The 25,269-nt window shown below is 42.6% G+C and overlaps 1 long non-coding RNA gene across 1 annotated transcript; it reads right to left on the bottom strand.

The window, feature by feature from the left end:
- Window positions 1-875: 875 nt before the first annotated feature.
- On the bottom strand, window positions 876-25,269 carry LOC308610248. Its single transcript, XR_014014466.1, has 3 exons — window positions 24,599-25,269; window positions 23,360-23,457; window positions 876-1,175 (listed from the first exon to the last, which is right to left on the bottom strand). It is a non-coding gene; the product is annotated as an uncharacterized lncRNA (long non-coding RNA).

Genomic DNA, 25,269 nt, shown 5'->3' with positions numbered 1-25,269 from the left:
AATTTAAAAAAACTCCCTACCAACAGAAGTCCAGTATCAGATGGTTTCACAGGCAAATTCTACCAAATATACAAGGCAAAACTTACACTGATTCTTCTCAAATTCTTCAAAAAGATTGAAGAGTAAGGAATACTTCCAAAGACATTCCATGAAGCCACCATCACTGTGATATCAAAAACAGATGGGAGGGAACTTCCCTGGTGGCACAGTGGTTAAGAATCCATCTGACAATGCAGGGGACATAGGTTCGAGCCCTGGTCTGGGAAGATCCCACATGCCGCGGAGCAACTAAGCCTGTGTGCCACAACTACTGAGACTGATAGCCACAACTGCTGAAGCCCACGCACCTAGAGCCCATGCTCTGCAACAAAAGAAGCCATGGCAATGAACAGCCTGTACACCACAATGAAGAGAAGCCCCCACTCGCCACAACTAGAGAGAGCCCGTGCACAGCAACGGACACCCAATGCATCCAAAAAGAAAGAAAGAGAGAAATTTACTAAACAAACAAACAAACAGATGGGGACCTTTCTGGTTGTCCAGCAGTTAAGATTTCGCCTTCCAGTGCAGGGGCGGGAAGGTTCAATCCCTCATGGTGGAGCTAAGATCCCACATGCCTAACAAACAACAAACCAAAACATAAAACAGAAGCAATATTGGAACAAATTCAATAAATACTTAAAAAAACACACAGAGAAAGACACTACCCAAAAAAGAAAATTGCAGGCCAATATCTCTGATAAATATAGATGCAAAAATTCTCAACTGAATATTAGAAAACCAAATCCGACAACACATAAGAGGATCATACACCATGACCAAATTTGATTCTCCCCAGTGTCACAAAGTTGTTTCAACATATGCAAATCAATCAACATGATACACCCCATCCACAAAGGAAAAACACAAAACAAATGATCATTTCAATAGATGCTGAAAAAGCATTTGAAAAACTTCAACATCCATTCATGATAAAAACACTTACCAGGTCTTCCCTGGTGGCGCAGTGGTTCACAGTCCACCTGCCGATGCAAGGGACACGGGTTCGTGCCCCGGTCCGGGAAGATCCCACATGCCGCGGAGCGGCTGGACCCGTGAGCCATGACCACTGAGCCTGCGTGTCTGGAGCCTGTGCTCCACAACGGGAGAGGTCACAACAGTGAGAGGCCCGCGTACTGCAAAAAAAAAAAGCAACAACAACACACTTACCAAAGTGCGTATAGAGGAAACGTATCTCAACATAATAAAAGCTATTTATGACAAACCCACAACCAATATAATACTCAATGTTCACAGGCTGAAAGCCTTCCCCCTAAAATCTGGAACAAGACAAGGATGCCCACTCTCACCCCTTCTCTTCAACATAGTATTGGAAGTCCAAGCCACAACTATCAGGCAAGAAAAAGAAATAAAATCTAACCACATTGGAAGGGAAGAGGTAAAGTTGTCATTATATGCAGATGACATGATAATATATATAAAGGAAACTCTAAAAGTTCCACACAAAAACTACTAGAACTGATAAACAAATTCAGAGCAAAGTAGCAGGATACAAGATTAACATACATAAACTGGTTGCATTTCTTGGTTTTTCTTTTTCTTTTTTTAATTTATTTTGGCTGCATTGGGTCTCCATTGCTGTGCACAGGCTTTCTCTAGTTGTGGCCAGTGGGGGCTAGTCTTCGTTGTGGTGCACAGGCTTCTCATTGCAGTGGCTTCTCTTGTTGCAAAGCATGGGCTCTAGGCATGCGGGCTTAAGGAGTTGTGGCACGTGGGCTCAGTAGTTGTGGCTCACGGGCTCTAGTGTGCAGGCTAAGTACTTGTGGCACACAGGTCTAGTTGCTCCACGGCATGTGAGTTCTTCCTGCACCGGGGCTCAAACCCATGCCCCTTGTATTGGCAGGCGGCTTCTCAACCATGGAACCACCAGGGAAGTTCCTGGTTGCGTTTCTTTACACTAACAATGAAATATCAGAAAGGAAATGTAAACAAGCAATCCTTTTTAAAATGGCATCAAGAAAATAAAATACTTAGGAATAAACCTCACCAAGGAGGTGAAAGACTTATATGTTGAGAACTACAAACATTAGTAAAGGAAACTGAAGATGATTCAGAGAAATGGAAAGACATCCCATGCTCTTGGATGGGAAGAATTAAAACTGTTAAAATGGCTATACTACCCAAAGCAATCTACAGATGTAATGTGATCCCTATCAAATTGTCCATGACACTTTCCCCAGAACTAGAACAAATAATCCTAAAATGTATCTGGAACCATAAAAAGTGAGAACGGTCAACACAATCCTGAGGAAAAAGCACAAAGCAGGAGGCATAACCCTCCTCAACTTCAGACAATACTACAAAGTTACAGTAATCAAAACCTCATGGTATTGGCACAGAAAGAGATACATGGATCAATGGGACAGAATAGAGAGCCCAGAAATAAACCCACACACCGATGGTCAATTAACCTTCGACAAAGGAGGCAAGAATATACAATGGGGAAAAGATAGTCTCTTCAGCAAGTGGTGTTTTGAAAGTTGGACAGCCGTATTCAAATCAGTGAAGTCAGAACATACCCTCACACCATACACAGAAATAAACTCAAATGGCTTACATGCTTAAATATAAGGTAGGACACCTTAAAACTCCTAGAAGAGAACATAAGCAAAACATTCTCTGACATAAATCATACCACAGTTTTCCTAGGTAGTTCTCCCTAGGCAGTACAAATACAGTAAGTCACCTACATACGAACCTTTAAGTTGCAAACTTTCAAAGGTGCAAACGTCCATTCACACGTCCAATTCGCACGTAAGTTAGTTCACGTGTCTGGCATACATTGTCATGTGCTTGCATCCTCTATAAGTGGTTGTGCTTTTGTGTTCTTTACAGTACTGTATAGAGTACAGTAGTACAGTACCTTTATTTCAAGCCCAAGATGTCTGGAAGCAACCGTAAAAGCAGCGGTGATGTAGCTTGGTACTGTTAAGAAGGGCCAAGCGATAATGATGGAAACAAAAGTGAAAGTAATTGAGAGAGTGGATCGAGGCAAAAAGATGTTAGACATCGCTCATCCTTATAACATGAATCATTCAATCATTAGCACGCATCTAAAGAACAAGGACAAGATCATGGAACATGTGAAGTCTGCTGTGCTGATGATGTTGACAAAATATTGAAGAAGCATGGAAAAGTGATGGAGGAGATGGAGAAACTTCTCAGTGTGCAGATGCAGGATCAACATCAGCGCTGCATCCTGCTCAGCTTAATGCTGATTCAAGAGAAAGCTAAAAGCCTTTATGAAGACTTGAAGAAGAAACACGGCAAAGAATCAGAGGGCACGTCTTTTAATGCCAGCCATGGCTGGTTTCATCGGTTCAAGGCTAGAGCCAACCTTCACAACGTAAAAGTAAGTGGAGAGGCAGCAAGTGCAGATAGGGTAGCTGTCTGGGAACTTCCAGAAGCACTCTGAGAAATTATTGATGATGGTGTGTATTTACCCAACCAGGTTTTTAACGTGGATGAGACACAACTGTACTGGAAGAGGATGCCAGACCGAAGTTACATCAGTAAGGAGGAAAAGTTGATGCCGGGCTGTAAAGCAGCAAAGGATAGGCTATCTGTTGTTTGGTGGCAATGCTTCCGGTGAATTGAAGCTGAAGCCTCTCTTAGTTTATCATTCAGAGAACCCAAGAACCCTTAAAAACATAGCCAAGGGCTCTCTTCCTGTTGTGTGGAGGCGTAACCCCAAATCCCGTATTACACAGGCTACGTTCCAGGACTGGTTTTCCACCACTTTATCCCAGATGTAGAGAAATATTGCTTGGAGAAGGACGTTCCAGCAAAACATTCTTTTGCTGCTCGACAATGCTCTGGGCCACCCCCCATCCATGGATGACTTTCATCCAAACGTCAAAGTAGTGCATCTGTCACCGAATACTACGTTGCTCATCCAACCTATGGACCAGGGAGTTAGAGCGACTTTCAAGAAATATTATTTATGTCACACTTTTTGTCAGGCAGTAAAGGTAAGTGACAAATCAGGAACAACCTAGGGACAACTTTGGAAGGACTATAACATCCACAAGACCATAAAAACATTGACTTTGCATGGTGTGAGGGTATGGTGGTCACCATGAATGGGGTTTGGAAGAAACTTTGCCCACAGTTTGTTCATGATTTTTGTGGATTGGAGAAGGTAGATCAGAAGTCCAAAGAGGTCTTCAGCAACGTAGTGACCCTCAGTGAGAAGCTGGAGCTAGATCGGCAAGAGGACGATTTCATTGAACTCCTGGCTGTGCAACATGAGGAGCTTACTGATGGAATTGGAGGCCCAGAGAAAGGATGAAGAGGGACAGGAGGAAGAAGAAGTAACTGAAGAACTGAAGAGATTCACGACACAGAAAATGGCAAGGGAATCTTCTTTATTTGAGGAAGCACTGTTAGTTTTTGAGGCACAGAACCCGAACCTAGAATGGTACCCAAAGGTGGCAGCAGCCATTCAGAATGAAATCCAGTGCTACCTTGTCATCTATGATGAGAAAAGAAAGAGCTACGACCCAGACACCAATGGATCATTTTTTTCAAGAGTGTAGATAGGATTAAATCCAGCAAGGAACCGGAACTTGTGCCATCAACGTCAGGTATGAGTGAAATGGCAGCTTGCCCTCTGTCTCCTACTGCTGATAATCCTTCACCTCTACCTTCTCCCACCTCCTCTCCCTCCTCTAATCAGTAACTCTTCTCGCCTGTTCCCTCGATGCCAGCCCGAGTATCCCAGCTGTTGTACTGTATTACTGTACTTTTCAAGTTACTGTACTGTAAGATTAAAAATGTTTTCTTGGGCCTCCCTGGTGGCGCAGTGGTTGAGAGTCCGCCTGCCGATGCAGGGGATACGGGTTCGTGCCCCGGTCTGGGAGGATCCCATATGCCGCGGAGCGGCTGGGCCCGTGAGCCATGGCCGCTAGGCCTGCGCATCCGGAGCCTGTGCTCCGCAACGGGAGAGGCCACAACAGTGAGAGGCCCGCATACCGCAAAAAGAAAAAAAAAATGTTTTCTTTATTTTTGTGTTTGTTTTTTATGTATTGTTTGTGTGAAGAGTATTATAAACCTATTACGGTACAATACCATAGAGCCGACTGTGTAAGTTGGGTACTAGGCTAACTTTGTTGGACTTACAAACAAATGGGACTTACACACGCACTCTTGGAACAGAACTTGTTCATATGTAGGGGACTTACTGTAAAAGCAAAAAAGAAACAGGAACTAATCAAACTTAAAAGCTGTCGCACAGCAAAGGAAACCATAATCAAAATGAAAATACAACCTATGGACTGGGAGAAAATATTAGCAAATGATGAGACTGACAAGGGCTTCATTTCCAAACTATACAAACAGCTCATACAACTCAATAACAAAATAACAAATAACTCAATGGAAAAATGGGTAGAAAACCTAAGGAAACATTTCTCCAAAGAAGACATACAGACAGCCAATAGGTACATGAAAAGATGCTCATCATCACTAATTATTAGAGAAATGCAAATCCAAATTACAATGAGGTATCACTTCACACTGATCAGAATGGCCATCATTAAAAAATCTACAATTAACAAATGCTGGATGGGGTATGGAGAAAAGGGAACCCTTCTACACTGTTGGTGGCCATGTAAGTTGGTGCAGCCACTATGGAAAACAGTGTGGAGGTTCCTCAAAAAAACTATAAAGAGAGTTGCCATATGATCTAGCAATCCCACTTGTGGACATATATCTAGACAAAACTATAATTCAAAAAGATACATAAAACCCTATGTTCATTGCAGCAGTATTTATAATAGCCAAGACATGGAAACAACCTAAATGTTCATTGAAAAATGAATGTATAATGAAGGTGTGGTATACGTATACAATAGATATTACTCAGACATAAAAAAGAATGAAATAATGCCATTTGCAGCAACATGGATGGACCTAGAGATAATGATACTAAGTGAAGTAAGTCAGAAAGAGAAAGACAAATACCACATAATATTACTTATATGTGGAATCGAAAACAGGACACAAATGAACATGTCAATGAAACAGAAACAAACACACAGATATAGAAAACAGAGTGGTGGTTGCTAAGGAGAGAGTGATGGAAAGATGGGGAGTTTTGGAATAGCAGAAGCAAACTATTCTACATAGGATGGACAAACCACAGAGACCTACTGTATAGCAGAGGAAACTATATTCAGTATCCTGTGATAAACCATAATGGAAAAGAAAAAAATTATATATATATATATATATATATATATATATATATATATATATATATATATATATAAACTGAATCACTTTGCTGCACAGAAGAAATTAATACAACAATGTATAAAAGCTGCAGAGGGTGTGGAGAAAAGGGAACCTCCTGCACTGTTGGTGGGAATGTAAACTGATTCAGCCACTGTGGAGAACAGTATGGAGGTTCCTTAAAAGCTAAAAATAGAACTACCATATGACCCAGCAATCTCACTACTGGGCATATACCCAGAGAAAACCATAATTCAAAAAGATACATGTACCACAATGTTCACTGTAGCACTATTTACAATAGCCAGGGCAGAGAAGCAACCTAAATGTCCATCGACAGATGAATATATAAAGAAGATGTGGCCCATATATATATTGGAGTATTACTCAGCCGTAAAAAGGAACAAAATTGAGTTATTTGTAGTGAGGTGGTTGGACCTAGAGTCTGTCATACAGAGTGAAGTAAGTCAGAATGAGAAAAACAAATACCATATGCGAACACATTTATATGGAATCTAGAAAAATGGTACTGACGAACCTAGTGACAGGGCAGGAATAAAGACACAGATGTAGAGAACGGACTTCAGGACACAGGGTGGAAGGGGAGACAGGGACGTAGTGAGAGAGTAGCACTGACATATATACACTACCAAATGTAAAAGAGCTAGTGGTAAGCTGCCACATAGCACAGGGAGATCAGCTCGGTGCTTTATGCCCCCCACAGGGGTGGGATAGGGAGTGTGGGAGGGAGCCTCAGGAGGCGGGGGGATATGGGGATATATGTATACATATAGGTGATTCACTTTGTTGTGAAGCAGAAACTAATACAGTGTTATAAAGCAATTATACTCCAATAAACATGTATTTAAAAAACCCACAACATTGTAAATCAACTACACTAGAAAATATTTCTTAAGTGCAAAAGATTTTTTGAATGTAAGTTTTATTGTGTGTGTGTACCACAGGTTCAATATATATGAATTATGTCAAATTGATTACATTGTTTTTCAAAATAAAGAATTTTTGATATTCTACAGCAGCTTCATAATATAAATGCAGAAAAACTATATTATTTTTTTCTAAAGTTCAGAAATAGCCATTTTGCTCATTCGGTATACTATAAACCACTAACTGTTAAAAAGGGATTTGTGACCTCTTCCTTCCAAAGAAATATTTTTGCACTCACACAAGTTTAATAGCATGTTCCGCCATGAACTGACTTCCCACCTTAGAGACACCAGATTTGCATCCTGAAATCTCTTTCTTGCAAAAATGTCCAATTAGCATCCTAGCATTACAGAAAAGAAATGCTTTTTTCCAGATCTCAAATTCCATACAACTTTATCAAGACATCATGTATGTTTTTTTCACACACCAGACTGTATTTTATTTTTACAAGAGATAAATCAACTGACACCAAGCATTGTAAATGGATGACCACAACAAAAGCAACCATGATTGCAATTACCAAACACAAAACACACTCACACTATGTCATAATATTGACATTCAGTCCAGGAATCCTCCACTGTAACAGCTCCTTTACTTTGCAGTGAAAGACATCATGTATTTTTAAATTATCAGCACTCACCTGAGATCTTCAAAAATCAACAGAAACATAATTTTGTGTTCTCTTTCATTTATTCTGGTTCTAAGTGGTCATTTCTAAACGAAAGTATTTAAGTATGTTAACGTCATCTTATAACATCATATTTCAAATGACTACCATCTCTCCAAAGATGAAATATGAGGAAATCATAATTAGGCAATCCAAAGTATTACTCTCTGAATCTGTATTACCCTTCTGCTGAACTCCATCCACACTGTTCATTATTCTCGGAGAATATTCTATTCCTTGTATGGCCATCACATGCTCTTTCATTTCATGAAGTGCTTTCCTGCAATTTTATGCCTAGTTTATTTCTGAGAATATGCATTATTTCAGATTGATATTTATAGACACAAAGACTTCTCTATAATTCCCTGAGAGTTTCAAGAACTCCTTCTTCTTTTTTCTTAATACCTAGATTCTGAAGCTCTCCACAAAGCATTACTAAAATTGCATTTACATAAGTATCTACATATTAATCACACATTAATGCTTTTACAATTGTATTATGCTTTATTGCTAATTTTGGAGCATAAATGTAGCTGTCTTATTTACCACCCTCTTGAAAATCACTTTAATATTTGCACTTAGGACTTGAAAGAGAATGGATAAATAAAAACCTGAAGAATATGCAAATACAATTTATATATTTCTCATAAAATTAGGTGATTATCTAACCTTTATCCAGAGAAAAGAAGAGCCCAGATACTCTGGAGGCATGATACTCGAGAATGTGTGGACTTCCAGCAGGAAAACATGCAGTAATCCATGTGGCAGAGTTTACCTGTGACCAGCTGGGGTTAGTGACCTATGCATTCCTTACATGCAACATATCAGGGGTGGAAAAAGGGAATTTGTCAGTTGTGGCAATAAGTATAATGAAGATTTGTAGCAGGTCATGCACATATATTCAACACAGGTACAATCAAAATTTTGCTCAATTCTGGTACATCTACGTCTGTATCTGTCACCTTGCCTTTAACGAGGAAATGTCAGAACTGACTTACCAAAAAAAGTGTTTTGTTTGTTTGTTTGTTTTAATTACAGTCACGGTGAGTAAGACATAGCTCAGAACAGCTAATGTGACTTAGTGGTTCTCTCATCAGGAAATACAGTTTCTACTTCCCTGTTTATTCTCCACATCCTGTAGTAAGTTAAGTTTCAATGAAAGATAAATCTACAGGGTGAAAAAGAAAAGAAAACTTACATGTGTTGATAAGATCATTCTGACAGGTTTTACCACGTTATGTCAGTGTTTCTGGGGATGGACACAAGCCAGAGCTCCCTACTGACATTTTCACTGATGTCATTCCCCTTGATCCTCAATTTGAAAGTGGATAAAAATGTTTTCTATGTTTTCTTCTTTAAGAAATTAAATCAAGAATGCTTTCTAGACATGATCCTCTAATGATTTTCAGTTAGTGGTCATCAAGAGAGGAAAAGCACAGAATCTCAGCCCCACAGAAGGGTGACATTCAGTCAGGTAAGAAAATTCTCCCCAAAATCAGAGCTTCATCTTTAACATGCAATCAGAGGCTTTCACAGGTTCTTCATCACTCTGCACTCAGCCCTACCATATGGGATTGGCTCTGAGAATCTCCCATCAGACGACTGACAAACATGTCATAGTACACTGATCTCGTACCAGATCCTGCCTCTCTTAATGATCTCCCGCAGGGACATTGCAATATTCTAGGATATTTCCTGGAGCCCTCTACTCTATACAGGTACACTTCCAAGTAGAAACAGAAGCTTTGATTCTCACTGGGAACCCTGCTCTGTCCAACCAACCTCTCTAGAAATATGATGTTCTAATCTCTCCTGATCAGAACATCGCACGGTCTCTCCCTGTGCTAATTTCCTAAAGGTAAAAGAGAAACAAGAAAGAGCAAACTATGCAGGGAGCAATATATAAGATTCCTTTACTTAATGTACTTATCTGATATACCCAAATATTGAGAAATATAGATTCATTTCATAACGGTCAATAAAAGAGGAGGAGGAACCTCCATGCCAACAGTAGATATAAAATGGAATCAATATTGCATAAGCTCCAGCTTAAGCTTGGCTACGAGGTACTAACTCTTCTCATAAAGAAGCAATAGTTCTCCATCATTTGAAGCACACTGAGGACTCAGACAGCTGGACACTGAGGGTGTAGTCTCCTCACTCAAATTCTGTACCTGCATCACAGAGCAATGACATATTCCCAAAGAATTATTAAGGATGAGGTGGGGAGCCGAAATAAGAAAGATGAATCCACAGTCTGCCCTACCACCTGTTCTGCTGGATATTACCACCATCTTGGCCCAATAGGACCTTCCCACTTTTCTCTGGGCCTCCCTACTTTCCACCTCCATCCTCTCATTATATCTTACCTACACTTGGAAGCGACTCTAGTTTTTCCACTTATCTTTATCAACAAGTAATCCAAAGAGCAACTTTGTATATAACTCCTTAGAAACCTCAGGTCTGACTCAGTAATACATGACCTTCGAAGTCCAAAGTTTTCCTAATTCCCTTTATTATTTTTTTCTAATTTCCATGTACTTACACTCTCAGGACCTTCACTGTTCTCAGGTTTGTCTTCCCTGCAAAATCTGTCAACCTAGACATAGACTTAAGTACCACCCACTAATTATCTCCTAGGGAATCCAGTTTTTCAAAAAGCCTCAGCAAGCCTTATGGACTTTATTAAAGACTCTTTAAGATAACCCATGGGAGATAGCAGTACACCCACAGATATCTAGTTAATACACCCTCAGAGTAATTTTTTTATTTTTTTATAAAGTCTCTTCTGTCCAATGAAGACTCTCAGCTCTTCTCCAAAATATGCAGTGTCTCACCCTTCTGATTACTCTCTGCTCCATCCTAGGGCCACTCCCTTTCCTGATATTACATTCTTTCCCAATTTTGTATGTTAGTAAAATCAAATAACATAAAGTATAACATGTTAATTATTATAAACTGCACCGTTCAGTGATATTAAATACATTCATATTATTGGGCCATGAACATCACCATTTATCTGTCTAATTCTTTTCTACGTTTTAAAACTGTAACTCTATATCCTTTAAACATAACTTTCCTTTTTGTTCCATAACCACCTGAAAAGCATCATTGCCCTCCCAATTTCTATGGTTTTCACTATACCAAGTACCCCATATAATTGAAATAGGTAGTTGTATTGTTATGACTCACTAAAAGTCACAAAAATGGCATTTTGGTAGCTACATTTCCTCAAGATTCATCCATGTTGTAGCATATTCCTAGATCTTTTCCTTCTTAACACTGAATAATATTGTATTATATGGGTATACCACACCTTGCTTATCCAGGAACTAGTGGATGAACACTTAGGTTGCTTTCATGTTTTAGCTACTGTGATTATTACTGCTCTAAACACTGGAGTACAAATATTTCTTTAGGACCCTGATTTCAAATTCCTTTGGGTATACCTCATAGTACAATTCCTGGATCATGCAGTAATTCTACTTTTCAATATCTGAAAAATTGCCATACTCTTTTGCAAAGCAGCTGTATCATTCTACATTCCCACTGACAGAGCACAATGCTTCCAACTCCCTCACATCCTCACCAATACTTGTTTTCTGCTTGTGTATGTGTGTGTGTGCTTGTGTGTGTATGCATGCACACAAATATATAAACATGCATTTAGTGACACGGAGCATCTATTCAAGTGCTTAGTCATTTTTACACCTTTTTGAAGAGCCATCTCTTCAAGTCTTTTATCCATTTTTGAACGAGGGTGTTTGCTTTTTGTTGAGTTGTAGTTCTCTGTATATTCTGAATAGAAATCTCTTGTCAGATAGATGGCTTTCAAATATTTTCTCCCATCTACTGGGTTGCCATTTTATTCTGTTTACATTTCTTTGATACACATTTTTTAAATTATGTACTGCAAATTGTTTATTTTTTTGTTCCTTCGTTTCATATTGAGGAAAACACTGCCAAATCCAATGTCATGAAGCTCTTGTCCTGTGTCTTCTTCTAAGACTTTTTATTTTATTAGGTCTTATGTTTAGTTTCTAGATACATTTTCATTAATTTTTGCATATGATGTTAGGTAAGGGTCCATCTCCTTCTTTTGCATGTTGACAACAAGACCTCTCAACACCATTTGTTGAAAATACTATCCTTTCTACTTTGAAAAGTCTTGGCAACTTGTCAAAAATCATTTGGCCATATATCAGGGTTTATTTCTGGGTGTTCTATTCTATTCTATTGGTCGTGAATAAGGGAGAAAATAGTATAACCTACCCAGGTTGATAAAGAACATAAAGAAAGACCAGGACTGAGAATTAGGAGGGCAATATAAAACAGCAGGGAGTAAAAGACAGTGTGAGACAAGATCTTGTATTTGCAAGTTCATGGAAATATGATCACGTTAAACCACTAAACGCCTGACACTGAACGATATGGTAAATGTGCTAGCGAGAAACACAGCACTTACTCATCTCTGGGAAATATAGTATGGGCATAAAGATAAACTACACACAAATATATTAAAAATGGAATGGTTTTCATGGTGTGAGAATACAATTTACTTCTGTTCTACTATTCTCTCTAAAATTTATCAAAGTGTATATACAAGCAATTCCAATTCTGGTAATGTGCTTGACAGGTTTATATATGAACTACAGCATACCTGTAAATGTACATTCATAGTAGGACTGTTCCCTAATCCAAAAAACAAAACACAAAAACTGGAAAGACTAGAGTTCACTTTGCCAACACACATACAGATGCAGTAACAGTTAACAGTCCAAAAACAGAAGGTGAGCATGGGTGCAAGAGGTCAATCCCCAGGCTGGGGTGGGGTGCAGAGTTTGAGGGTAACACAGGTAGAAAAGGCTTTTGTCCTATCCTTGATTTTTGAGGTATGGAAATTCACAGGTCACTACCTTCATTTCAAAATGAATGAATGCGCTATTCAATTTTTTAAAACAGGAGAAGTAAACGTGAGTGATAATAGATTTCAAACTGTCACTAATCAAGTAAGATACTAAGAAAAATTAAATAATATGATTTAAGAATGAAGTGGAGAGATTGTCCAAGATGGTAGCATTCAAATACCCAGAGCTTGATGCCTCTCATGGGCACACCAAAGTCACAACTGTTTACAGAACAGCAGTTGATGAAAAAGGCCGGGACCTACCATAAAAGATGTCTTAGAGCTAAAGATATAAGGAAGGCACCTCGGCAAGACAAGAAGGAAGGGCAAAATCTCAATAGAGTCAAGACCCACACCACCAGGTGGGTGGCCTACAAATGGGAGAATAATTACAATTTCTGAGGTGCTCCCAGGTAGCAAGGGGTATGAACAGAACATCAGGCTCCCAAGCCCAGGGATCCTGTGCTAGAAACAAGAGTTCCTAGAAAGTTGGGCTTTGAAGACGAGTAGTGCTTATTTTCCAGAGAGCCAGAGGGTTGTGGGAAATAGAGATTCCACACTTAAAAGATGCTCACAGGGCTTCCCCGGTGGCGCAGTGGTTGAGAGTCCGCCTGCCGATGCAGGGGACACGGGTTCGTGCCCCGGTCCGGGAGGATCCCACATGCCGTGGAGCGGCTGGGCCCGTGAGCCATGGCCGCTGAGCCTGTGCGTCCGGAGCCTGTGCTCCACAACGGGAGAGACCACAACGGTGAGAGGCCCGCGTACCGGAAAAAAAAAAAAAAAAAGATGCTCACAAAATCCCACATGACCCGAGAATCAGAACAGAAGCAGTCATTTGAAAGGATCCTGGGTCACACCTACCTCCTGATCTTGGAGAGTCTCCCAGAGAGGCAAGAGGCAACTACAGCACAGCCTCAGGGTCATAGACACTGGCAGCAGCCATTTGGGGGAGCTCCTTCTACCTCGTGGCAACTGGTACCAGCAAGCATAATTTCAGATTCCTCCCTCTATCGTTTTAGCCTCAGGACTTGGCCTACCCACTTCCACCAGACTATAGACACAAGTACTAGGATGCTGCAGGCCAAACAACTAACTGAGCAGGGGAATAGCCCCATCCACCAGCAAACGGGCTGCCTTCAGACCCTCTCAATGCACAGCTGACCCTGCACATGGGCTCAGCCACCAAAAGCCCCAGGACCAGCCTCCACACCTCAATGGACAGGCACCAGCCCCAGAGTCCCTGGCCCCTCTGACAAGTGAGCCTGCTCTGGCCTTGGAATCAGCCTCACCGTTGGCAGGTGATTACTGCACAGGGACTGGATGGAGCTCGGACTTACCCAACAGCAAACCTGCTCTAGCAGTGGGATCAGCCTCATACACCAACAGGCACACACCAGCTCCAGGAATACCACAGCCCAGCAGCGTGTGTGACCAGAACACTGACTTGCAGGCCAGAAGCAGCCCCATGGACTCAGCTGGGTCTTGACGCTGCCCATCACAATGCCAATACAAGATTAGGGATACCCCAGACCCTGCAGATAGCTGTGTCAGAAACAGTGATCCACACCAACTCTGCGACTCCTGGGTCCTGCAGCCAGAACTCAGGACCTGTGTCTTCCTACCAGTAGCCAGCATAGCCCCAGGACCAGTGACTGGGCACTAGCCCTGATATCACCTGGACTGCAGTTCTACCCATAAGTGAACCAGCACTAGACTTGGTGTCCCCCACAGTTGTGCAGCCAGCTGCCTTATGATTTAGCCTCACCAAGCAGCACAGACAGCCTCCATACAAGGCAGAGTCTGGCAAACAAGCACTCTGGGGGCAGCCAAGCCTACCAGACCACCCACAGTAGTCAGCCCACCACAGCAGAAGAGCCCAAGCAGCCCACATAGGGGGTACACCTAGAACATATAGTTCTAGTGACCATAGGACCTCTCCTACAAAAGGCCGCTTCTCCAAGGTCAGGAAATGTAATGAACCTACTATATATATAAGAATAAAAACAGCAAGTTAAGAAAAATGAGGTGACACAGAAACACGATCCAAATGAAGGAACAAGATAAGAACTCAGAAGAACATCTAAGTGAAGTGGAGATAGCCAATCTCCTCAACAAAGAGTTCAAGGTAATGACTATAAAGATGATCAAAGAACTCAGGAGAAGAATGGACAACCAGAGCAAGAAGTTAGAATTTTTAAAAAATGAGTCAGACCATTAAAGAACAGCAAAACAGAGATGAGAAATACAATAACTGAAATGAAAAATACACTAAAAGGCAACTACTGTAGACTAAATGATACAGAGGAAGGAATCAGAAAACTGAAGGACAAAGTACCGGCAATCACTGAAGATGAACGGTAAAACAAAAGATTAAAGTGAAATGAGGAAAGTTGAACAGACTTGTGAAACAACATCAAGTGTACTAATATTTGCATTATACTGGTCCCAGAAAAAAAAGGAAAGAGAAAGCAGTGTAGAACATACCTGAAGACATAAGAGCTGAACACTTCCATAACCTGGGAAAGAAAACAGACATCCAAGTCCAGTAAACACAGTAAGGCCGAAACAGGATCAACCCAAAGAGGACCACACCAAGACTCATTGTAATTAAAATGGCAAAAAAATAAAGATAAAAAGACACTATTAAAAGGAGCAAAGGAAAAGCAACAAGTTACAAACATGGGAACTTGCATAAAGTTATCAGCTGAATTTTCAGGATAACCTCTGCATGCCAGAAGGGAGTGGCATGGTATATTTAAAGTCATGAAAGGGAAAAGCCTATAACCAAAAATACTCTACCCAGCAAGGCTCTCCTTCAGATCTGATGGTGAGATCTAAAGTTTTACAGAGAAGCAAAACTAAAAGAGCTCAGCATCGCCAAACCAGCTTTATGAGAAATCTTAAAGGGGCTTTTCTCAGTGAAAAAGAAAATGCCACGACTGAAACATAAAAATTAGGAAAGGAAACTTACTAAAGGAAAAACCTCATTGAATAAGGCAAATATTCAACAAAGGCAGTAAATCAACCATGTACACAGCTAATAGGAAGGATGAAAGAAAACAGTAATAAAAGCATCTATATTCACAATAAGAAGTTAAGGGACACACAAAACAAGTAGATGTAAAATACAAGGTCAAATTCAGTAACTGTGGGGGAGCAGAATAACAATGCAGGGTTGTTAGTGTCCATGTGAAATTAAGAGCTCAGCAACTTAAATAATCACACACACACACACACACACACACACACACACACACACACAAAACTGAAAGAAATCCAAACATAATATTAAAGATAGTCCTCACATCACAGATGAAGGGAATAAAAGGGGAAGAAAGGAACACTGAAGAAATTAAAGAAGGATTCTAAAAGTACCCAAGACAAATGAAAATGAACACACAATGATCCAAAATCGATGGGACACAGCCAACGCAGTTCACAGGGGGAAGTTATAGTGATACAAGCTTATTCTTCGGAAACAAGAAAAATATCAAATAAACAACCTAACATTTCACCTGAAGGAATTAGAAAAAGAAGAAAAAACAAAACTCAAAGCTGTCAGAAAGAAAAAAATTAAGAAAACAATACCATATGCAATCACACTAAAAAGAATAAGATACCTAGGAACAAACACACCTAAGCAGGAAAAAGACATGTACTCAGAAATCTATCAGCCATTGGTGGAAGAAATTGAAGGCAGCAGAAAAAGATGGGAAAATATAGCAGGTGCATGGACTGGAAGAATTAATACTGTTAAAATAACCATACTACCAAAGACAATCTACAGATTTAATGCAATCCCTATCAGAATACCAAAGCATTTTCACAGAACTCGAAAAAGTAATTTTAAAATTTGTATAGAAACACAAAGACCCCAAATAGCCAAACAATCTTGAGAAAGAACAGAGCTGGAGGCATCATGCACCTTGACTTCAGATTATACTTCAAAGTGACAGAAATCAAAGAGAATCGTACCGGAGCAAAAACAGACACAAAGATCACTGGAACAGGATAGAGATCCCAGAAATAAGCCCACACACTTATATTTAATTGATTTATGACAAAGCAGGCAATATGGAGAAAGAACTGTCTCTTCATTAAGTGGTACTGGGAAAACTGGTCAGCTACATGGAAAAGAATAAAACTAGAGTATTTTAGCACACCATATATAAAATAAACGCAAAACTGAATAAAGACCTAAATGTAGGACCATAAAATCCCTAGAGGAAAATACAGAACATTCTTCAACATAAATGATAGCAACAGTTTTAGGTTCAGTCTACTAAGGCAAGTGAAACAAAAGCAAAAATAAACAAATAGGACTTCACTAAACTTAAAAGATTTTGCACAGCAAAGGAAACCAAAGACAACCTGCTGAAGGAGAGACAATATTTGCACATGATAAGAGGTTAACACCAAAAAGATGACCAAGCAAGGGTTCATATCTAAACTACAGAAACAGCACATACATCTCAATATCAGAACAACACGCAAAATCTTTTTTAAAAAAATGAGAAGACCTAAATAGATATTTTTCCAAGGAAAAAATACACATAGACAGCCAGAGCTCACAAAGATGCTAAACATAGCTAATCGGCAATAAAATGCAAATCAAAACAATGAGATATATCACCTCAGCCTTGTCAGAATGGCTGTCATCAAAAAGGTCACAAATAACAAAGGTTAGTGAGGATGTGGAGAAAGGGAAACTCTTGTAAACTCTTGATGTGAATGTGAAGTAGTGCAGCTACTGTGGAAAGCAGAATGGAAGTTCCACAAAAAAACTAAAAATAGAACTACCATAATATCCAGCAATTTCACTCTTGGGTATATCAGAAGAAAACAAAAACACTATTTCAAAAACATAACTGCACACCAATGTTCATAACAGTGTTATTTGCCATAGCCAAGATGTAGAGTCAAACTAAGTGTTCATCAGTAGGTTAGGGGATAAAAATGATTTTTTATGGTGACTTCAGCAAAAAATGAGATTTTGACATTTGCAAGAATATGGATGGACTTGGAGGGTATTGTGCTTAGTAAAATAAGCCGCAGAGAAAACAAGCCTGGTAGGTTATCACTTACACGTGGCATCTAAACAACTGAATACAACAACAACAACAACAAAACAGATTCACAGATTAAAGAACAGACTAGTGGTTACCAGCAGGGAGAGACAGGGTGGAGGAGCAAAATAGTGGTAGGAGATTCTGAGGAAGAATCCACTTTGTATAAAATCAATCATCTACAGTGACGTACTGTATAGCACGGGGAATAGAGCCACTCTTTTAAAATAAGTATAAATGGAGAACAACCTAAACATTTATGAATCACTATGTTGTACCTCTGAAACTAATATAATAATGTAAATTAACTATAGATCAATAAAATATAAAGTAAGAAACAATAAAGGGGAGACTGATTATTAGATAGAAATCAATTAAATAAACACAAGGTTTGGAAATCAAGGAATTAAAAAACAACATGTAAGACACAACATTGACACTTAAAGTGTACGATCTATTCATTTAAGTGGTGAAAAATGGTACCCATTCTCACAATTTTGTATATCTAGGATCAACTATTATCTACAAAAATATGTTACAAATATTCACTCAAAAAAGAAAGAGAAAATTTGGATTAACCTATTTTAATATAAAAATTTAATATCAAAGTCTCTATGTAACACTGATTTGAATAAGTTCTGTTAGCCACTTCTAGTTTCTTTGTGATGTAAACTCTTTTAAAGCATAAAAATCAGCCTTTCTACATTATTCTATTAGACAAACACAGAAGTTAAAAGAAATGAGAAGACAGAACAATCAACCAGGAAGGTGAATTTACTGAGAAACAGTCATTCGTTCTCCCTCCTCCTTTTCTTTTCCTCCTTTTCCAGGTCTCTTTCGGTTCCAATCAAGAGAAGTCTTGAGAATTCTGAGAATATTTCTTTGAGGGCTTCAAACCACCATGCCTACGTCCTGTGCCACAAGTACACACACGGGAACGAAAATAAACCTCTGCTATCTGCTCGTGTAGGAGGGATTCACGCAAAATAAACTACATGGAGACCAACAGGTGAGTTTTCTACCTGTTCTTTATAATGTCCTTCCATTATAGCAAATCCCACACATTATGAGGCAGAAGGGGTTATGTGAGCTCTTCCTTGAAGTCAAAACACTTGCATTCATTTCAAGTACCTGGGGATCATAGGGTACAGCCAGGGAAGGTGCCATCCCCCTTGGGGGGGCGGTGAATGGGCTCCCGCAACCATGCACCTCCTGATGTACAGATTCTGGAGAAACAAAGGGCGGTCACACCGCAGTCAGCCTGTCAGGCTGTCGGGCCACTGGGCAACCCCACCAGCCTGGAAGTGCCCCATCAGTTGCTGAAAGCAAAATTCTGTCCCCACTGTGAAGCCAGGCAATTTGGGCCAGAGAGTCAGAGGAGACCTGTAATCAACTCCTCCTCTCTGCTCACCCCCTTGGGGTTACAGCAAGCCCATCTCCAAACCCAACTCTGATCCTGGAGTGCCAAAGTGGGAGTGCAGGTGGGCTCTGCCGGTGCTTCAGCGCCCTCTGAGAAGCCTCCTAGTTTGAATATGATTTGAGTTTGATCCTGTGAAACCATCAGAACTTCCCAGCAGCGATAAATGAGGACATTCTGGCCTTTATTAGTACGCACGGTGAACACGGTTGTCCTGGCTGTACTTGCCAACCCTCCTGTTTTACCCACCTACTTTTATCCACCTTCCTCCCTGGGAGCACCGTTGACCAACCCTGAGCTCAGACTCCTGACCTACTACAGAGACTTTGTCAGTCTTTCTTTAAAAATGGACAGGTAGGGCTTCCCTGGTGGCGCAGTGGTTGAGAGCCCATCTGCAAGGCGGGTGACAGGGTTTCATGCCCTCGTCCGGGAAGATCCCACGTGCCGCGGAGTGGCTGGGCCCGTGAGCCATGGCCGCTGAGCCTGCGTGTCCGGAGCCTGTGCTCCGCAATGGGAGAGACCATAACAGTGAGAGGCCCGCTTACACCCCACCCCAAAAAAAGGACAGATAATAAGATGAATTTAACCTAGAAGCAGAAGCTCAGTAAGGGAAATAAAACCATCAGAAGTTATCTAATCACAGCCACATCCATCAAGGGCTCTTGTCTTATCTGCTGGGACATAAGAATGGGACCTTCCTAAACTTGCAGGGCATCCAATCAAATAAGTAATGGTGTTGCTCACCTCTGGCTCTTGGAGGGATTGCTAGGCAGTCTACCCAGGGTATACTAACTGCAAAACACTGACATGGTTTGGAAACACCTATGTTCCAGGAAAGCTTTTTGGGGTGCGTGGGGAAGGTTTCTTTTTGACATCAAGCAAAAAAATAAATCACCAAGCTCTTTGTGCACAGGGGTTCTTAGGAGGGAAGGAGAAGGAAGGAATGGGCAGAAAAGACGATCTCCTCTGAAGTGACGGTCATCTTTCCAAAAGAAAAGGATTTAGTCTCAGTTTAAGGAAAACACTTTTAAATAGCTGGGACAGCTCCAAACTGCAGTTTAGGGAATGAGTGCTTCAAAAGAACAGTGCTTTAAAAGTCCTGGCAAGGCAGCAAGAAGATGAAGAGTTGGTTTTGCATAGTTCTGAACACAGGAGTAAAGAAACAGAGGCATCTCTGACTAAACGGCCCTGAGATCCTACGGCATCAATGGGTCAGGTGCAGGGGGCAGGGGTTGTGGGGGGCTATATTTCTCTCTCAACATCTCCCAGGGCAGCCACCCCTCCCTACCCCACCCCCCTACTCCCTTCACCCTTCCTCCCTCCACTGTTGGGTCCCCAGGGACAGCACTTCTTAAGCTGGAGCGCTCAGGCACCATCTCTGCAGTCTGGATCCTTCCTGGAGCCTGACAAGGTCTGGGATAACAAGCCAGGTCTGCAAGCCCGCTGGGGTGCAGTTGGACCTGGAGGCCTGGAGGGGAACTGGAGCCCTGAAGCCCACTCACGTCCCTGAAGCGCAGGGAGGAACACATCCTCCTAACAGTACTTCTCAAGGCTCACTGTGCTCCCCACCCGACGGTGATCCATACTCACTTGAGGCAGCAAGGACTGCCTCTAACTGGCCCCCTCGATTCCGCCTTAAGGGTCCTCGCACATATGTGAGAGCGCAGGCCCCGGATCTCTTTAGTCAGCTGAGGCCAGTGCTGCCGGGGTCCCTCCAGTCCCATCCCCCAGCCCCTCCCTCTGGGACTGTATCTAATAGAAGAAAGAGCACAGAGGAATTGGATGAATCAAGGGACCTGGGAGCCTGGGTATGAATTTGAAGACCGAGAACCTAAGGCACAGTTACATATTATTGGAGACTCTTGTGGGGTGTGTGGGGGGAGGTGAGGAGGCTGAGAGGCTAAGTCGACCTGGTGAGTCCAGTCCCAGGACACCACACAGCCCCGCCCCCACTTCCCTGCCATCAGACAAGGGGTGCCGCAACTCCAGCCGGGTCTCTGCAATTCCCCCTCCCTGATTCTCCTCCAGAAGAGCAGGTGGCCCCCCACTGAGGGCAGCGGCAGGACAACGGACCAAGTCCCCCTGCACTAGGGCGCTACTGGAAGCTCTTCCTGAACAGCAGTGCTGGCTTGGAGTGAACCCGTGCACCGCCAAAGTTGGTCTCATCCTGCAGCTGAGGGACACAGGGTTTAAGTCAGCTGCCCTGGCTTTAAATCAATCAGCCCCCCCTTTAAGTCAGGTGACCCGACCTTGAATCACTGTGTGCCCCTCAAGCCTGCAACTTCAAAAGTTGGGAACTTCACTTTGATCCCAGCCCCTCACATAGCTGAATGCACACTGTAGTCACCCCCAAGCCTGGCTTAGAGGCAGGATATAAGGTAAGGGGATGGGCGTGCCCTCATGGTGATGAGAGTGTACTTCATGTACCAGAAGGATCTAGGTACTCTGGGGTACAGCAAGCAGTGCACGATACAGCAGTTCCCTGGCAAAGCTGGTGATGCACAGGGAGAGCAGGCACACCCATGCGTGCAGAGGTTCCAGGACAGGAGCTGGGGCACAGCCAGCCGGGAGGGTGTGAAAGTGGAGGATCTGAGCCTTTTGAGAAAGGCAGACACAGAGGATGGATGAGAAACAAAGACCAGATGAAATATGGAGTTGAAAAACACACACTGCTCTTGAAATTGGGGTGGGGGCACCCCAGATTTGAGTCTTCTTACTCCCCTGTTGCTAGTGCTTGGGCATTTGCCCAGTTACTTAAAAAATGTGACTGATAATATCTAACCCATAGAATACTGCATTTGTAGTGGTATTGCGAGTTAATGTTTCTAGAGTGGAATAATCTTTTCTACAAGAAAAATGCACACTATCTGAAATAAATTAAACCCCCTCTTTAAAAGGTCCTATATCGGACTTCCCTGGTGGCGCAGTGGTTAAGAATCTGCCTGACAACGCAGGGGACATGGGTTCGAGTCCTGGTCAGGGAAGATCCCACATGCCGTGGAGCAGCTATGCCCATGCGCCACAACTACTGAGCCTGCAGGCCACAACTATGGAAGCCCGCGCACCGAGAGCCGGTGCTCCACAACAAGTGCAGCAAGAGAAGCCACCGCAATGGGAAGCCCGCACACAGCAAAAAAGACTAGCCCCCACTCGGCGCAACTAGAGAAAGCCCGTGCATAGCAATGAAGACTCAACACAGCCAAAAATTAATTAATTATTTTTTGAAAAAAAACCCCTACTATATCCTTCTGTACAACTTCTCTGGAAAGAAGAGAGAGATGGCATGGGAGAGTGAGAAAGACCCATATTTAGTGCACATTTCTCATGCAGGTGCTCTGCTGGCTCAGATACATTTATCCCCACTATACAAAGGAGGAAATAAGCTCAGAGAGGTTTAGTAATTTTCCCAAAGCCAAACAGCTACTGAGTGGCAGAACCAGGATCTGAACCAAGTCTGTTACCTTCAAAGCCTAAGTCCTCATCACAACAAAACTCAATTAATATTTACATTTATCGAATTACATTGCAACTGGGGAGTTCTTGGCACAATCCTGAATAAGAGTGAGAAAGAAAGAAATAGCATTGTTCCTACAGTCAACCAAAATTTTTGGAGCAGCTGCTAAATACCTGGCCCTTTTGGGGGTTCAGCAGTGATCACGACAGGAAGAGTCCTGCTTTCATGAACCATGTAGTGGGGAGGAGAGACAGGTGCAACTTGGGTGAGGGATTTCACCTTGCTGGGCCTCTGTTTTCTAATCTGGAAAATTGGACAGGTGTTCCTCATTTTGTGGGATTGTCCAGCCCTCACATTCTCTGATTCCATAAGAAGCATTTGTTTTCCTGTTTCTTTAAAATTCATTCAGGCTGTGAGCCGTGATGCATGTTGTTAGCTGCTCCCCAAATCACTCTATTCCCACCCTTTTCCTGTGATCAGTCTTTCCCGAAACATGACTCACAATCAGTCAAGTCACAGAACCTAAGGGGCACCCAGCAGAAGAATTCCAGCCCTGGCTTCTCAGGAGCTCTGCGGCCTACCTGGCCAGAAAAACTTAACTCACCTGGCACAAGGTGGCCATCCCTGGTTTCACATCAACATGGTCTCAGGCACAAACCTGCTTGGTTTTCCATTTGGTCTTTAAGTTACTTGTTGAAACAACTGTACAAATATGACAAAGATATAAAATCAGGCATCTTCTGTCTCCAGTGCCTACTAATACATGATTTTCTGCCACTTTCATGATAAAGATAGAACATTTCAACATTCTGCTGTCCTTATCATTTGTCATTATGTTGATATTTCTATTTAACACATCTTTCAATTTTTTAACAATGCAACATTTATTTAGGTTGATCCAGACCCAGGCTTTAGTGGTAAAGGATTCCTTGTTATATTTCTATTATGTTTCCTTTAAAAATCATTATCCTATTTAATGGATTAAGTCAATTCTATAGGCATTTATCATATAATATTGATGAAATTAATACATACAGGGCAGTAGTACAAGTTGATTGGACCGAAAAACCTCTATTGACCACAGTTAAGTATAAATATTATCTATATGTAAACCACAGTACATGCCGAGTGAGATTCTCCTACACTTTTCACTGTCTGCCCCTCAAGCCTGTGAGAAAAGGAATATTTCTTGCCATCTCAGTAAACAAAGGATGTCACAGTCATCAGCCCTTGCAGCCCTCCAGTGTGAGGGGCGGGCCCTGAGGAACACAGGATGTACAAATACAGAATCTGCAGGCCCCAGAGCGCTGAGGTGCATAACAAAAGAAGGATTTCAGTGGGCCCAGACTCTGGCACCTTCCCATAGAAAGAATAGCGCTCCGTTCCTCACGTTGCGAGAGCTGGTTTTCCTTAGTTAACAATCAGCTGTTGATGGTCCCCATTACCTGCGCCAGTCCCCTCCCCCCTGTACTTTAGCTCACGGAGGAAGGAGCGCAGAGTGACTCAGCTGAATAAGGGGCCTGCGAGCCTCGGGAGGAGTTTTTAGCCGCTCTCCCCACAGCCGGGAGGAGGGGCGCTGACGCTGCAGCCGGACCCTGCGCCTCGCTTGCCCCGTTTCCCCTCAGGACGCTCGGGCAGACCCCCCTCCCCACGCCCCCCCAGGCCCCACGAGCCAGGCCGAGGGCAGGGACGAGAGGAGGGACCGAAATTTCCCAGGACCAGACGCTGGGGGCAGCCCTTTCTGCACAGCAGCGGCGGGTGGCAGCGAAACCCTGCCCCTCAGAACCTGGTCTTGCGCTGCCGCCCGGACACCGGACCAGGCGGAGGGGCTGCGCCCACTTACCCGGCCCGCCGTCCCCACGACTGTCGCGGCTTCGGCCGCCAGGGCCCCTCAACAGCCGGCAGCCTCAGTGAGGCCGCCCTCCCCTCGGGCCCCGGGGCACTTCCGTGACGGCGGAGGGAAGAGACCCCGAGCCGGGAGTTCCAGCACTGTGGAAACGTGGGCTCCGTTCTGGGCGCAGGGGGTGGGACCGCTCTGCCCCGAGGCCTTCTGGGAGTGACGGGGGCGCGGCGGGGAGGGAGCCGCCAGGAGCGCAGGGCCCCGTCGGCGGTCCTGGAGGGGCGGCCCGACCTGAGGGCCCCGCCCACTCTCACCGCAGCCCAGGCAGTTTTCCTGGAATCCTACACAAAAACGTTAGAAAGAAACGCGCTCTACAGTAAATATTCACAAATGATTGTTGCTGCTGTGCTTCCTATTCTATTAAACGTGTAAAATCCACAAAACACTTTAAGTTCAGAGTTATCTATGAATTTTCACCTGTCCTTATTATGTCTCCGCTATTCCCAATTGTGGTGAATGAATCAGAGACTGTGGCATCACTAGTTTAAAATGAGCTTGTTAAAAAAATAGAACTCAGGCCCACCGGACCTGCTGAATCACCATCTGCACTTTTACAATCTCCCCAGTGTACTTCTGTACCCATGAATAGTTGAAAGGCTCATTTCTACCTCGAC

The sequence above is a fragment of the Mesoplodon bidens genome (assembly GCF_964165515.1).
Source record: "Mesoplodon bidens genome assembly, contig: HAP1_SCAFFOLD_487, whole genome shotgun sequence".
Classification (NCBI taxonomy): domain Eukaryota; kingdom Metazoa; phylum Chordata; class Mammalia; order Artiodactyla; family Ziphiidae; genus Mesoplodon; species Mesoplodon bidens.
Note: the sequence above shows the minus strand (reverse complement) of the source record. Positions and strands in the feature narration are given on the sequence as shown.